We start from the raw sequence: 14936 nt of genomic DNA on the forward strand, positions 1-14936 counted from the left end.
ATCATGAATTTATAGGTTCTTGCATGTTTTGGTGTTGGGTTTTGATTGAGCTAAGGCTTGGTGCCTTAGAATTTTTAAGAAATTTTTTGGGAAAAACAGGGCATGTGCGTGCGAATAGCCTTGTGCGCACGCACACAACAACAAATTTTCACTTCCTGTGCATACGCACCCAACTGTGCGTACGCACACAAGCCTTTATACCCCCTGTTCGCAGCGCCAGCACGCCTTGTGCGCGCGTGTTCCCCTATTTTCTGTGACCTGTGCGTGCGCACCTTCTCGTGTGTACGCACGCATGCCTTTTCGCGCTTCTTGTGTGGCCGCATAGACGTGTGCATCCGCACGCCAAATTGCAACCACTCTGGTGGGAGCGTTCAAACAGCCTGTTGATGCCAGGGCATCTTGGCTAGTTTTACTAGCCATTTTTCTATGCTTTAAGTTGGTTTCATGCATTTTCTTAGGAAATAAGAAAGTATTTGGTTGAAATTGCATTCATACCATGATTCAAGCAAACATTGTGAATTTTGAATGATTTCATGAGAATTATGCATAAATTGAATGATAAAATAGATGATGCATGATCTCATGGTTAAGAGCAAGACTTTGATGCACTTTGTTTGATTGATTTTAGGTAACAAGAAGCAGAGAAGAGCCACGTTAGTGGCTACGTTAGTACCACTAACGTGGCCATTAACGTGGAAGGAAGGAAAGTTTGGAACGTTAGTGGTAAAAGTAAACACCACTAACGTTAGCGAAGGGCAAGAAGACCCACGTTAGTTTCCACTTTAGTTACATTAACGTGGAAACTAACGTGGAAGGAAAGGGAAACTCCAACGTTAGTGGAAAAAGTGAACGCCACTAACGTTTGCGAAGCCAAGAACACCCACGTTAGTGCCACTAACGTAGGCATTAACGTGGAAGAAAGGAGGCAGTTGTGAAAGTTAATGGAAAAAGTAAACGCCACTAATGTTTGCGAAGCAAAGAAGGCCTACGTTAGTGGCCACGTTAGTGCCACTAACGTGGGCAAAATCTCACCCGGCAACCTGACCATGCCTTCTTCAAACAAGAATAACTTGAACCACAAAGCTCCAAATGAGGTGATTCCAGTGGCATTGAAAAGTAGGCTTCCAGAGCTTTCCAAGCATATATAGCACTACATGGTGGACACTAAATTTGAGGGAGAAAACCTGCCCCGAAACTGCAAAGATGAACATGGTATCAACCTGTAGTAAGGCCAGCTGACCTCTTCACCTTCCAAGAAATGTAACTCGAGTTGTAGAGCTCCAAATGATGCGCTTCAAGAGGCGTTGGAAAGTAGACATCCAGGGCTTTCCAAAAATATATAATAGTATGGGGTGGAAATTAAGTTTGAGCTCCAGAACCTGGCAATATTAATCCCCTGAACGCTAACGTTATTGGCACTCACTTTTGCCAATAACGCCAGCGACTACACCAGCGACCCTGTCCCCTTCAAGGGAGCATAATTTGAGTTACAGAAGTCCAATCGAGGTGATTCTAGGTGCGTTAGAAAGCTGACATTTAGATCTTTCCAACAATATATAATAGTCTACAGTGGGCATGAAATTGGAGTACAAACAAGAGGCATCTTTTAAGCCCCAAAAACAATAACTGGGTAGCAAGTGTGATGTTAGCCACACTAACTTCAGCACTCACGCCACGCTTGTAGCGTTAGTGTGGCTAACGGTAGCACTAACGATTAGCACCTAGACCTCAACTTGATTCACTTCTCTTTCAAGGACCACCCAACCACAAGGAAGCAAGCCCACAAGTGTCAACCAATCAAGGTCACAAGAAGCATCGAGAATAGAAATTTTTATTTAATTGTAATTTACTTTTAGTTTCATTTCATTTTTTAATTTAGGAGAGCCTATATAAAGGCCTTAGTTTTTACATTCAATGAAATTTGGGATTGGAGGGGGGATTCTGTATTGGGGTCTTCGGACTCCCTCCCCTCACACACTTTTCTTTCTTTTTCTTTCCTTAGTAGTAGTTCATTTTATAGTTTGTAATTTTCCAATTATGAATGTTGAAGTCTCAATTTCAGTTTTAATCTTCATCTTTATTTTTCTGTACTTCTTTTCTTCTCTGTTGAATAGAGCAATGAACAACTAACTCTTTTCATTGGGTTAGAGAGCTCTGTTGTAATTTGATGGATCAATTATAGTTTTCATTCTTCTTCTTCTTTCTTTTCTCTTGATTTACTAGAAAGCTTTCGATCTTAATTCAATTGGTTAGTTGTCTTGGAAAAGAAACTCTCCATAATTGGATCTCCTCTGAGCCTTGGAAAAGGGATGAGGAGATCATGCTAGAATTGCTTTCTCATGTTGGACCAAATTGGGGTTTGGATGGATATAGTGACATATAATCCTACCAAAACTTTGATTTGGAAATACATGTGGTATAATCAGTGACCAAACTTCATCTCTTCCTATGAGCAATTAAATCAAGGAATTGGAAAATTGTTCAAGCTTAGAGAGATTGGGTTGCCAAGGAATTGGGATCCAATCACTTAAGATTGCCAAGGAGATCAATGAATGCATTGATTGAGGAAGAGATGAGAATGAACTTGATCTGGAGGATTGCAATATCTCTTGATCCCAATGTTCATTTTATTTTTAGTTCTTACATTTACTTTTCTTGCCATTTTACTTTTCTGCACTTTATAGTTTTTCCTTTACATTCATGCAATTTACATTTCCTTGTTGCTTATCACTTCAATCTGATGCGTCTAACTAGGATAATTAATTAATCATTGATTGTTTAATCCGTTAATCCCTGTAGATTCGATCTCACTCTATTGTGAGTTTTTACTTGACGACAATTCGGTATACTTGCCGAGGAAAATTTTGTTGAGAGACAAGTTTCCGTGCATCAAGTTTATGGTGCTGTTGTCGGGGATTAATTGTGATTAACAAACTACCGGTTGATTGATTTAGTAGATTAGACACTTTTCTTTTGTCTTTATTTTCTTTTGTTTCTTTATTTTCTTTTGCTAACTAACTGTTTGTGATATTGCCTCACTAAGAATCCCTCATTTATTAAAATGGAGATTCTAATTTCTTTTTGTGATTATTGTTTGAGACAGAGCTTTTTGCAAGAAAGAAAGGAGCATCCATCATATTTTAGTCAATCAAATTTCATGGAAAACTCTCCACCACCACAGAATGATTCACTTTACTATGCTCATGATGGGTGGGAGTATCAAGAACATGAAATGGGGTACTTTCCAGAGCCACAAAATGGTCCATATTTTAGTGAAATTGATCACTACTCAAGTTGTGGCTGGAAAGATCAAAATCAAAGATATTTCACTCATTCATACCCCATTCATCAAGAGCCATCACCTCTCAATTATCCAACCTCACCTCTAAGTTTTACATGCCTAAATTCTTCATCACTTGAGTATACCTCAGCACAAAATTCTGTCCCAAATCCATACAATTCATTTCACCATCCACAAAACTCAATCCACTACCCACAAGAGTCATACCACTTTCAGAACACACAACCACAAAACAACAAATTCCATTCACAAGCCAACCCTGACCAACCATTACAACCTACCCAACCTCCTTTAGATAGACTTGCTAGGATGGAACTCATCATTGAAGAACTAAAAAAAAGTAGAGAAGAAGAGAGACTCGCTAGGATAGAACTCCTCCTTGAAGAAATGATAAAGACAAACAAAGAGGAGAAAATAGCAAAAAGAGACCATGAAGAAAAATTGAGACAGAATGTACAACTCTATTCTGAAGAATAATTCATTGAAGAGCTGAGATCACAAAGAGAGACCACTTCACTCTCTCTAGAAATAGAGGAGTTCATTCAAAGGTCAAGAACAAGGGAGGAATCAAAAGAATAAGAAAAAGAGGCAGCCATACCAAGTGAGATTCATATGAAGAAGGAGGAGGTTGTGAGAGTATATAAGCCCAAAGCTCCATATCCACAGAGGCTACTAAGGGTGACAAAGGAACATGCAAACTCACTCCCAAAAGGCTCAATACAACATCATGCAGAAGAAAGGGAGGAAGTCAATCAAGGGAGTCCACATTACTCCAATAAAACAGAGAGTTGCATAAAGGATAAGTTCATTGAACCACCAATTCAAGAAGCTCTTGATGAAGAGGATGCTCCAACCATCATACAACACCCAAGTACTGAAATCAAGGTGGTGAAGGCAATCAACATGAGCACTAAAAAGAGGATGGTGACCAAGAAAAGAAGGACAATATCCATGAAGAAGAAAAGTTCAACCAAAAGCTATCTCATCCCTACCCCAACAAGCAAGTTCACTCAAGCTAACAACAAAAGAAAGCTTGCTGGGGAGAGGCACTCAAAACAAGGGGCATTAACTGGCTCCTCTTTCCTCTTGAGGTCATTCCTCTTAACAAACTGGAAGAAGAGGAAGAAAGTCATGAACAACATGTCAAGCTAATGACATTAAAAGAGCGCTTGTTGGGAGGCAACCCAACCATAGGTAACATTTTGTTTCCTTGCTTAGTTTACTTTCAATAATTTGGCATATGATTGCATTCTAAGTTTGGTGTTGCCATGCAAAAACATGATTTTCAATCTTCACTGGGTATTTGCATCATTCTAAAATGAAAGTGTCACACTAAGTTTGGTGTTGCCACTTAACTTTTATGCAAAGTACCATGCCAACACCACTTATTAATGCCATCACAATGTTTTTGTTTTTAGTTCTTGTGCCTTTATTGTGATCCTTAATCTTGCTTGCTGAAACACATGCATACTCACACTTTATTCTAAGACATTCATGATCCATCATAAACCCCATCACCACTGTTTTACTTGTTGCTTGAGGATAAGCAATCATTCTAAGTTTGGTATGGGAAGGGGAAGAATAGGAGGAAAAGGACAACAACAATGAAGATGAACTACAAGGTGGTAAAGTTCCTTTTTTCTCTTACTTATTTCCAGCACTTTAATTGCATGATTGTCTTCTATTTTCTTTATATGCATGTGTGATTACTCCTTGTGAAATAAGCATAGTTGATATTTAATTTGTAACATGTTGCTCTGATATCATGATTATCATCTTGAACTTTACTTGCACCCAATATCTCTAAGAATGCAACAAAGAAATCATTCTTTTGAAAGGAAAATGTTGAAGAATTCTATAAATCTTGGGGCAAGCAAAAGATTAAGAAGAGTGGAGGTTCTGATTGTATGATTGTGTATTGAGGTTGCATGTTTGTGAAAACTTGCATGGGAGCTCATAGACAAGAATTGAAGTTTAAAGAAGTATTATGGAATTTCTCAAACATCTATTGATCCAAGAAGCAGCAACAAAAGAAAACAAAAGAAAAAGAAAAACAAAGAACAAGCCCAAGGCTCTGAGTATCAATTACTAGGAAGAAAAAGAAAGAAACAAGAACTCAAAGAGTTATTGTCCTAGTTAAATGCTTGTGGTGGATTTGTGTCAAAGAGAGAGGCTTGAGCAAGTATATCCTAAGGGGTGCTTCAACACCTAATACCTTAGACTAACTGGTTTGGGAGTATTGATTGAAAGCTTATCTTAAAAAGCAGCTTTGAGACATGATACCAAGAGTCGAGGTGAAGATACAAAAAGAAAAGAAAAATGCTAGAAAATAAGTGCTGCTTCAAAGGTGACAATCTATAAAGAGGATTCCATAATATCATTTGAATGAAAGTCCTAAGATCTAAGACTTCCAAAATGTAAGGACTAATGAGCACTGGAATCCTTGCATAAGCATACAAATTAGAGTTCACCCCACTGTCACTTATTCACTTCACCCACTAAGGCATCATAAGCAATTCTTCAATACATTCCAATTAAGAGAATTCTTTGTGCATAGTTCTTTTCTTGCTTGGGGACAAGCAAGATTTAAATTTGGTGTTGTGATGCCAGGGCATCTTGGCTAGTTTTACTAGCCATTTTTTTGTATGCTTTAGGTTGGTTTTATGCATTTTCTTAGGAAATAAGAAAGTATTTGGTTGAAATTGCATTCATACCATGATTTAAGCAAACATTGTGAATTTTGAATGATTTCATGAGAATTATGCATGAATTGAATGATAAAATGGATGATGCATGATCTCATGATTAAGAGCAAGACTTTGATGCACTTTGTTTGATTGATTTCAGGTAACAAGAAGCAGAGAAGAGCCACGTTAGTGGCTACGTTAGTACCACTAATGTGGCCATTAACGTAGAAGGAAGGAAAGTTTGGAACGTTAGTGGTAAAAGTAAACACCACTAACGTTAGCGAAGGGCAAGAAGACCTACGTTAGTTTCCACGTTAGTTACATTAACATGGAAACTAACGTGGAAGGAAAGGGAAACTCCAACGTTAGTGGAAAAAGTGAACGCCACTAAATTTGCGAAGCCAAGAACACCCACGTTAGTGCCACTAACGTAGGCATTAACGTGGAAAAAAGGAGGCAGCTGTGAAAGTTAGTGGAAAAAGTAAACGCCACTAACGTTTGCGAAGCAAAGAAGGCCTACGTTAGTGGCCACATTAGTGCCACTAACGTGGGCAAAATCTCACCCGGCAACCTGACCATGCCTTCTTCAAACAAGAATAACTTGAACCACAAAGCTCCAAATGAGGTGATTCCAGTGGCATTGGAAAGTAGGATTCCAGAGCTTTCCAAGAATATATGGCACTACATGGTGGACACTAAATTTGAGGGAAAAAACCTGCCCCGAAACTGCAAAGATGAACATGGTATCAACCTGTAGTAAGGCCAGCTGACCTCTTCACCTTCCAAGAAATGTAACTTGAGTTGTAGAGCTCCAAATGATGCGCTTCAAGAGGCGTTGGAAAGTAGACATCCAGGGCTTTCCAAAAATATATAATAGTATGGGGTGGAAATTAAGTTTGAGCTCCAGAACCTGGCAATATTAATCCCCTGAACGCTAACGTTATTGGCAATCACTTTGGCCAATAACGCCAGCGACTACGCCAGCGACCCTGTCCCCTTCAAGGGAGCATAATTTGAGTTACAGAAGTCCAATCGAGGTGATTCTAGGTGCGTTAGAAAGCTGACATTTAGATCTTTCCAACAATATATAATAGTCTATAGTGGGCATGAAATTGGAGTACAAACAAGAGGCATCTTTTAAGCCCCAAAAACAATAACTGGGTAGCAAGTGTGACGTTAGCCACACTAACTTCAGCACTCACGCCACGCTTGTAGCGTTAGTGTCGCTAACAGTAGCACTAATAATTAGCACCTGGACCTCAACTTGATTCACTTCTCTTCAAGGACCACCCAACCACAAGGAAGCAAGCCCACATGTGTCAACCAATCAAGGTCACAAGAAGCATCGAGAATAGAAATTTTTATTTAATTGTAATTTACTTTTAGTTTCATTTCATTTTGTAATTTAGGAGAGCCTATATAAAGGCCTTAGTTTTTACATTCAATGGAATTCGGGATTGGAGGGGGGATTCTGTATTGGGGTCTTCGGACTCCCTCCCCTCACACACTTTTCTTTCTTTTTCTTTCCTTAGTAGTAGTTCATTTTATAGTTTGTAATTTTTCAATTATGAATGTTGAAGTCTCAATTTCAGTTTTAATCTTCATCTTTATTTTTCTGCACTTCTTTTCTTCTCTGTTGAATAGAGCAATGAACAACTAACTCTTTTCATTGGGTTAGAGAGCTCTGTTGTAATTTGATGGATCAATTACAGTTTTCATTCTTCTTCTTCTTTCTTTTCTCTTGATTTACTAGAAAGCTTTCGATCTTAATTCAATTGGTTAGTTTTCTTGGAAAAGAAACTCTCCATAATTGGATCTCCTCTGAGCCTTGGAAAAGGGATGAGGAGATCATGCTAGAATTGCTTTCTCATGTTGGACCAAATTGGGGTTTGGATGGATATAGTGACATATAATCCTACCAAAACTTTGATTTAGAAATACATGTGGTATAATCAGTGACCAAACTTCATCTCTTCCCATGAGCAATTAAATCAAGGAATTGGAAAATTGTTCAAGCTTAGAGAGATTGGGTTGCCAAGGAATTGGGATCCAATCACTTAAGATTGCCAAGGAGATCAGATGAGAATGAACTTGATCCCAATGTTCATTTTATTTTTAGTTCTTACATTTACTTTTCTTGCCATTTTACTTTTCTGCACTTTATAGTTTTTCCTTTACATTCATGTAATTTACATTTCCTTGTTGCTTATCACTTCAATCTGATTCGTCTAACTAGGATAATCAATTAATCATTGATTGTTTAATCCGTTAATCCCTGTGGATTCGACCTCACTCTATTGGAAGTTTTTACTTGACGACAATTCGGTATACTTGCCGAGAGAAATTTTGTTGAGAGACAAGTTTCCGTGCATCACTTGTGCGCGTGAACCCCTGCCTCTTACGCTCTTGTGCATGCGCACAGACCTGTGTGCGCCCGCACACGTGATCCTTTCCACAAAAAAGTCCTTCTGTACATACGCACAGCCCCGTGCGCACGCACACGTCTTGATTCCTCTTCTGCCTGGAGCGCTCGCATAGAGTGTGCGCTCGCACACCTTCCCTTTTCCGCCTAGTGTGCGTACGCACACATATCTGTGCGGACGCATGCCCCTGTTTTCTCACCACTACACTTCTTTTCTTCCATTCTCTCTACTTCTTCTCTTCTTCTTCCTTTCACCCCTCTCTTCTCTCCCTTTTACCTTCTTCTCTACTTGCTCTACTTTATTTTGTTTGCATTTCATTTTTATTTTAGTAATTATATTAGTTTTTGTTTAGTTGTTCGTTGATTCAATAAGTTACAAGTGTTTGATTTATGTTGATTGGGTTGCTTCTTGATTGAATTTCATCAATGCACTTGTACTTTACCTTCAATTACTATCACCTAATTAGATTTACACATTTACATTTTTGTTACATATTAGGTGAAACTTTTATAAGTGCATATGAAATTTAGTGAATTGAATTGAATTGCGTATTCATCATGGTTTTTAAGTCAATATAATCACCTCACGAGGTCCTTGTTTCTTGTTAATGCTTTACATTTGTTTGAGTTGACTTGACTTGATTCCTATCAAGACTTGTCACTTTTTGTAACAAACACCTTAAACATGTGATTATTTGATTTTTCCTAAGGTGAATAAGTAATTTTCTTTTCATCATTGTATTGGTTATTGTTTGTTGTGCTATTCTATCAATTTTGCTCTTTCATTTGCAAAACTTTAATATCCAATAATTCCAACATTCAATTCACTATTGATTGTTGTTGCTTAAGTTTGCATGTGCTTAAATGTTACTCATCCATTGCTTACATCTTAGGCCATTTAATTGAGGAACTCATTCTTACTTTTTGATGGTGTGAATGTCGTTTAACCGGCCGTTGTGTGTATTCTAACCGTGCACACATGGGGTACACACATGGCCCATCATTTTCATCATACCACACCACTATGTAAAATTCCTCAATTAGATGCTTATTTACTCTCTCCTTTACCTTTTTTGTGCTACTTGCCCTATGATTCCTAATTATACTTTATTTGTTCTTTTCGAGGATGAGACATAGAGGCAAGGAGCCGGGAGAGGAGGAGAACACCGAGGAGGGAGATGCCGAGCATACATTGGACTTGGTGATTTCCACACAACCTGAGCCCCCGCATCCGCCAATTGAAGGTGGAGCTCTTGAGAGACATTCTCCCCAGATCATGTTCATGCACGGAGGACCGTGCAACGCTTAAGTATGGGGGAGGACTCGTCATTTTGGGGGTGTAAACTTTCTTTTTCCCAAACACTTTGCACTTTATTTTTATTTTGTTTAGTAGGATCCTTGTATATATTTGGAGTATTTTTGACTGTTGCATTGCATTTTCTTTTGGTATATATATCATAGTTTATATCTAGCTATTGCATGTTGCATTTATGCATCTTTTCCTTAGTATATATTTTATAGATAGAAGTTGTGATTGGATGATGTGAATAACATAGTGCCTAGTTCAATTTTGTCCTAATTATTCATGTTAATTTTTGCTTGTTGAAAATTAGGAATATAACTAGGAAAGATTTTGAAATTGCATCCATCACAACATACATACATACATACATATAGGAAATAATTTTGGTAAAACAACAAAGAATTTTTAAGAAATCTCTTTTTGGGCATTCCATTGATTAGATTTGAAAACTTATTTTTGAACTTGCTTGAAGCATCTTTTATGGAACATAGAAAAGAGCTTGAACAAATACCAAGTGAGATTTGAGCTTAAAGTGTGTGGTTGCATATTTTCAATCACAAATTTTGTTCTTGTGTGTTATAAACTCCTTTTATGATTGTGATCTTAGATTTGCTTTAGTCTATATGTCCTATATTTGTTGTTTTGGATTGCATTTAGTATTATTGAGGCCATCTTTGTATAGCTCACTACCCATATGGTCAACCCTTGCATCTATCTTTGTAAACCACTTTTTGAGCCTTTAGTTCCCCTTTGTTCTTATTATGAGCACATCATTCACCCTAAGTGAAAAATCATTATGTCCATTGATTGTATCTTTGATTAGCTTAGGTTTGAGTATGTATGTTAATCAAGTGTGGGAGAATTTGTGGGAAATCATTGGTAGTTAGTGCTTTGGGTGTTCATTGAGAATATTTGGTAAAATGGGTAAACACTCATGCATTCATTACTCAAAACATATGCATCTCTCTTATATGATAAAGAAAGAAAGTTTGATGTACATACTTTGTATATATATATATATATATATATAAGAAAAAAAAGAGAAAAAAAGAAAATAAAAGAAATGGTAATAAGAATGTTAATAAGAGATGCATATGTGGTTAAACTAAAAAGAAAATGCATGAGTGAATGTGAGAAAGGGATAAATGGGGTAGTTAGGATTGTTTTGTTATGAATATAGGATGATATATAAGATTAGGTGGGATACTTGAGCTAATCAAAGATCCAATCTATTAGCCCACTTAACCATATTAATCCTACCCTTACCTAAGCCCCATTACAACCCTCAAAAGTCCTCATGATATTTTGGACAGGGACGCGTACGCGTGACTTGAATTACGTCAGCTCATTAATGCAAATCGCTGGGGGAAATTTTTGGGTCTCCAGAACCCAGTCCAACTCATTTTTGAAGCTATATGAGGCCAAAGTGAAGCTGAATGAAGGGGGGCAATTAGGTTTAGCTTTTACATGATTTTCTCTTAGTTTCTAGAGAGAGAAGCTCCCCCCTCTCTCTAGAATTAGGTTAGGTTTAGTTTAATTTCTTTTAATTTCAGCACTTTAATTCTTGTTTTGATGTAGTTTCATTTACGTTTTCATGCTTCTCTTGTCTTTATCTTCATCTCTTTTGTTAATTCCTCTTTTATGTCATTTTCCATTTTATGAACACTCTTGTATTTCTTTGATTTCAATTTATGCAATTTATGTTTTATGTTCATTTATGGCTTTCTTTAGTTGTTATTGCTACTTTCTTGCTTTGGTAGTTTTAGAATTTATTTTATTGCAATTTAATATTATTTTATTCTCATGCACACCAAGTGTTTGATAAAATGCTTGGCTTAGTTTTCACTTAGTTTTTCTACACTCTTAGCTTGGAATTGTTGACTTTGGTGTCCCTTGAGTCATTGATGTCCATTCTTGTTTGATATATTAGAGTAGTTAGTTAATTTGGTTTCCCTTGACTTTATGTGACCCCTAGTGTTGACATAGGACTTAGGGATTGAAATTAACTATGCCTATTTGGCTTATCTTCAATGTAAGGTTGACTAAGTAGGATTAACTCTTCATAATCATCATATATTTGTGGCTAATGACTAGGATAGGTAGCCTTAGTTCTCAATTACTTGCCAAGAGGTTTCTTGCACTTTAATCTTCCTTGCTTTGACATTTAAGTGCTTTGACTTTTATTGCTTTGATGTTTAATTTCTTGCATGTTTAGTTTTCACACTCTTGGTTGAGAAATTGGATGTTTGGGTGGAATTGAGTTATGGATGTCCATTCCGCATTGTGTGAGAATAGTTAATTGGTTTGGTTTCCATTGACGCTAGTCTTTCACTAAGTAATTAGTGAGTTGACTAGGACTTATGGATTGAGATCAATTACACTCTTTGACTATTTCTCAAGGAGGATTGATTGATTTGGATTGATTCCACACAATTGCCATGTTTGTGGTCCATAACTAGGTTAGGAAACCTAGATTACCCACTTCTTACCAAGAGTCCTTTTTAGCACTTAATTTCCATTTCCATTGCCTTTACTTGCTTTCATTTAATTTCTTGCATGCTAAGTTACTTCCTTGCTATTTACATTCCCTTGCTCTCTTGCATTCACAATCCCCAATTCTCTCATAGCCAATAAATGTACACTTGCAACTCCTAGGGAGAACGACCTGAGGTTGAATTACTCTCGATCTCGGTTATTATAATTTGAATTTAAAACATTTGATCTTGAGAATTAATTGTTAGTATAGACTATACTTTCAACGATGGAATTCTGTTTTGTGAAAATCTAGACTAATAATAGTTCTCATTGTCAACGTGTCTAAAACTACTTTTTGATGCCCTAGAGCGTTAGGGACGTACGAGTGGGTGGTTATGCCATTTGGTTTTAAAAATGCTGGTGCTACATACCAACGCGCCATGAATGCTATTTTCCATTTGTATATTGGGAAATTTATGGAGGTGTATATCGATGATGTTATGGTTAAGTCGAATTCAGTAGACCAACATATGGACCATTTAAGAAAAGCTTTTAATACGATGCAGAGAAAGGGATTAAAAATGAATCCTTTAAAATGCGCATTTGGCATTTCATCAGGAAACTTTTTGAGATTCGTTGTCCATAAAACGGGGATTGCTATTGATAAGAACAAGGAAAATGCAATCCTAGGGTTATCCTCTCCTAGATCGAAAAAAGAGGTGCAGTCTTTCCTTGGAAAAGTTAACTATCTTAGAAGGTTTATATCGAATCTCTCGAGTCGAACTCAAGTATTTGCACCCTTGGTAAAGCTTAAAAGTGAAACGCAATTCGAATGGACAAAGGAATATCAAGAAGCTTTTGAATCAATCAAAGTTTATTTGTCCAAAGCCCCAGTAATGGAAAATGTTCGTCCTCATGAGCCTTTAAAGTTGTACATTGCAGCAACCACGAATAAAATTGGATGTATGTTGGCTCAAGATGATGAAAACAGACATGAACGAGCCATTTATCATCGTAGTCAGGTATTAAATGACATAGAAACAAGGTATTCACCCATTGGAAAGTTGTGTTTGTCTCTTTATTATGCTTGCACAAAATTAAAGTGCTATATGGTTGCAAAATCGGTGAAGGTAATTGCACAAACTGACTTAGTTAAATATATGCTAACTTATCCTATGCTGAGGGCTCGATTAGGAAAATAGATGTTAGCCTTAACAGAGTTTGATTTGCAATATATTACAGCAGAAGCTGTAAAAGGTCAGGTCATTGCAGATTTTCTGGTAGATCATTCGGATAATCTGAATGACCAGGGGGCAAACATAATTGATCTGCACATCGACTATTGAAAATTATATTTTGATGGTTCAAAACATAAAGATGGTGCTAGGGTTAGGATTTTAATTATTTCACCAGAAGGAGTTCCATCAGAATTTTTGTTTGAATTAAAATATCCTTGTTTGAATAATGTAGCAGAAGGGGCTTTAGAGGTTCAAATTCTTGGGATTCTCAGTTAGTTTCAAAACAGTTGTCAAAAGAGTTCAAAATAGTTGTCCATAGAGTGGTACAACATATCCCAGCATCCGAATTGCATTCGATTATCAAACCTTGGCCTTTCCGAGGATGGGCCCTGGATCTAATTGGGGTGATACATCCTCCTTCGTCGAAAGATAACAAGTTCATTCTAGTAGCGATTGATTATTTCACAAAATGGATTGAAGCTGTTCCTTTAATATAGGCTGGACAAAATGAAGTGATAGACTTTATCGAGGAATATATAATTCATCGATTTGGAATTTCCCAAACTTTGAGTACTGATCAAGAGACTATGTTTAATGGTCAGTGAATTAATAATTTTGCAGCCTCGATAAATATTAATATGATAACTTCAACTCCATATTATGCGCAAACCAATGGGCAAGTCGAGGCAGAAAACAAAATATTGATTAATTTGATCAAGAAACAAATTGGTAGCAAACCTGGAACTTGGCATGAGACTTTGAGTCAGGTATTGTGGGCTTATCGAAACTCAGTAAGAGGGTCAACAGGTACTTCTCCTTATAAATTAGTATATGGTCATAGTGCAGTTTTACCACTAGAGATTAATCTCAATATATTGAGAGTATTGAAACAAAATGAGTTGCCAGTCAATGATTATTGGAATGCAATGTATGAGGAATTGAATGATTTGGATTTAGACCGTATGATGGCGCTTGAAAATATGATTTGACAAAAAGAAGGTGTTGCTCGAAGCTATAATCATCGAATAAAAGAGAAATGTTTCAATATAGGTGAGTTAGTTTTAAAAGTGGTATTCCCAATGGAAAAAAGTCAAGATTTCTTGGCAAATGGTCCCATACTTGGGAAGGACCTTTTCAAGTGATCGATTTGTACTCTAGAAATGCATATCGAATTAAGGATATTGATTCTGGGAATGTGATTAAATCGATAAATGAGAAATATTTGAAATAGTATCGATGCATGCAAGATTAAGATTAGGTATATAAATATATATAAGAGAACATAAAAAGAGTTATTATCATAAGTAAAAGTTTCAAACGGATGGAACGAAGCTTAGTTGAGCTTAGTTTTTTTTATTTGTTTGTGTTCTTCACTCTGAGCTTAGTTGAGCTGTTCGATGCAATTCTCTTGTTTGGCCTCTACAACACAAAGCTCATTGAAGATTCTTTGTTGTTGTTGTTGAACGGTGGCTAAGGGGGAAGTTAAATTAGCGTTTTTTTGCCGAATTCT

The sequence above is a fragment of the Arachis ipaensis genome, chromosome B5, assembly GCF_059453495.1.
Source record: "Arachis ipaensis isolate K30076 ecotype BB chromosome B5, ASM5945349v1, whole genome shotgun sequence".
NCBI classification, from domain to species: Eukaryota; Viridiplantae; Streptophyta; class Magnoliopsida; order Fabales; family Fabaceae; genus Arachis; species Arachis ipaensis.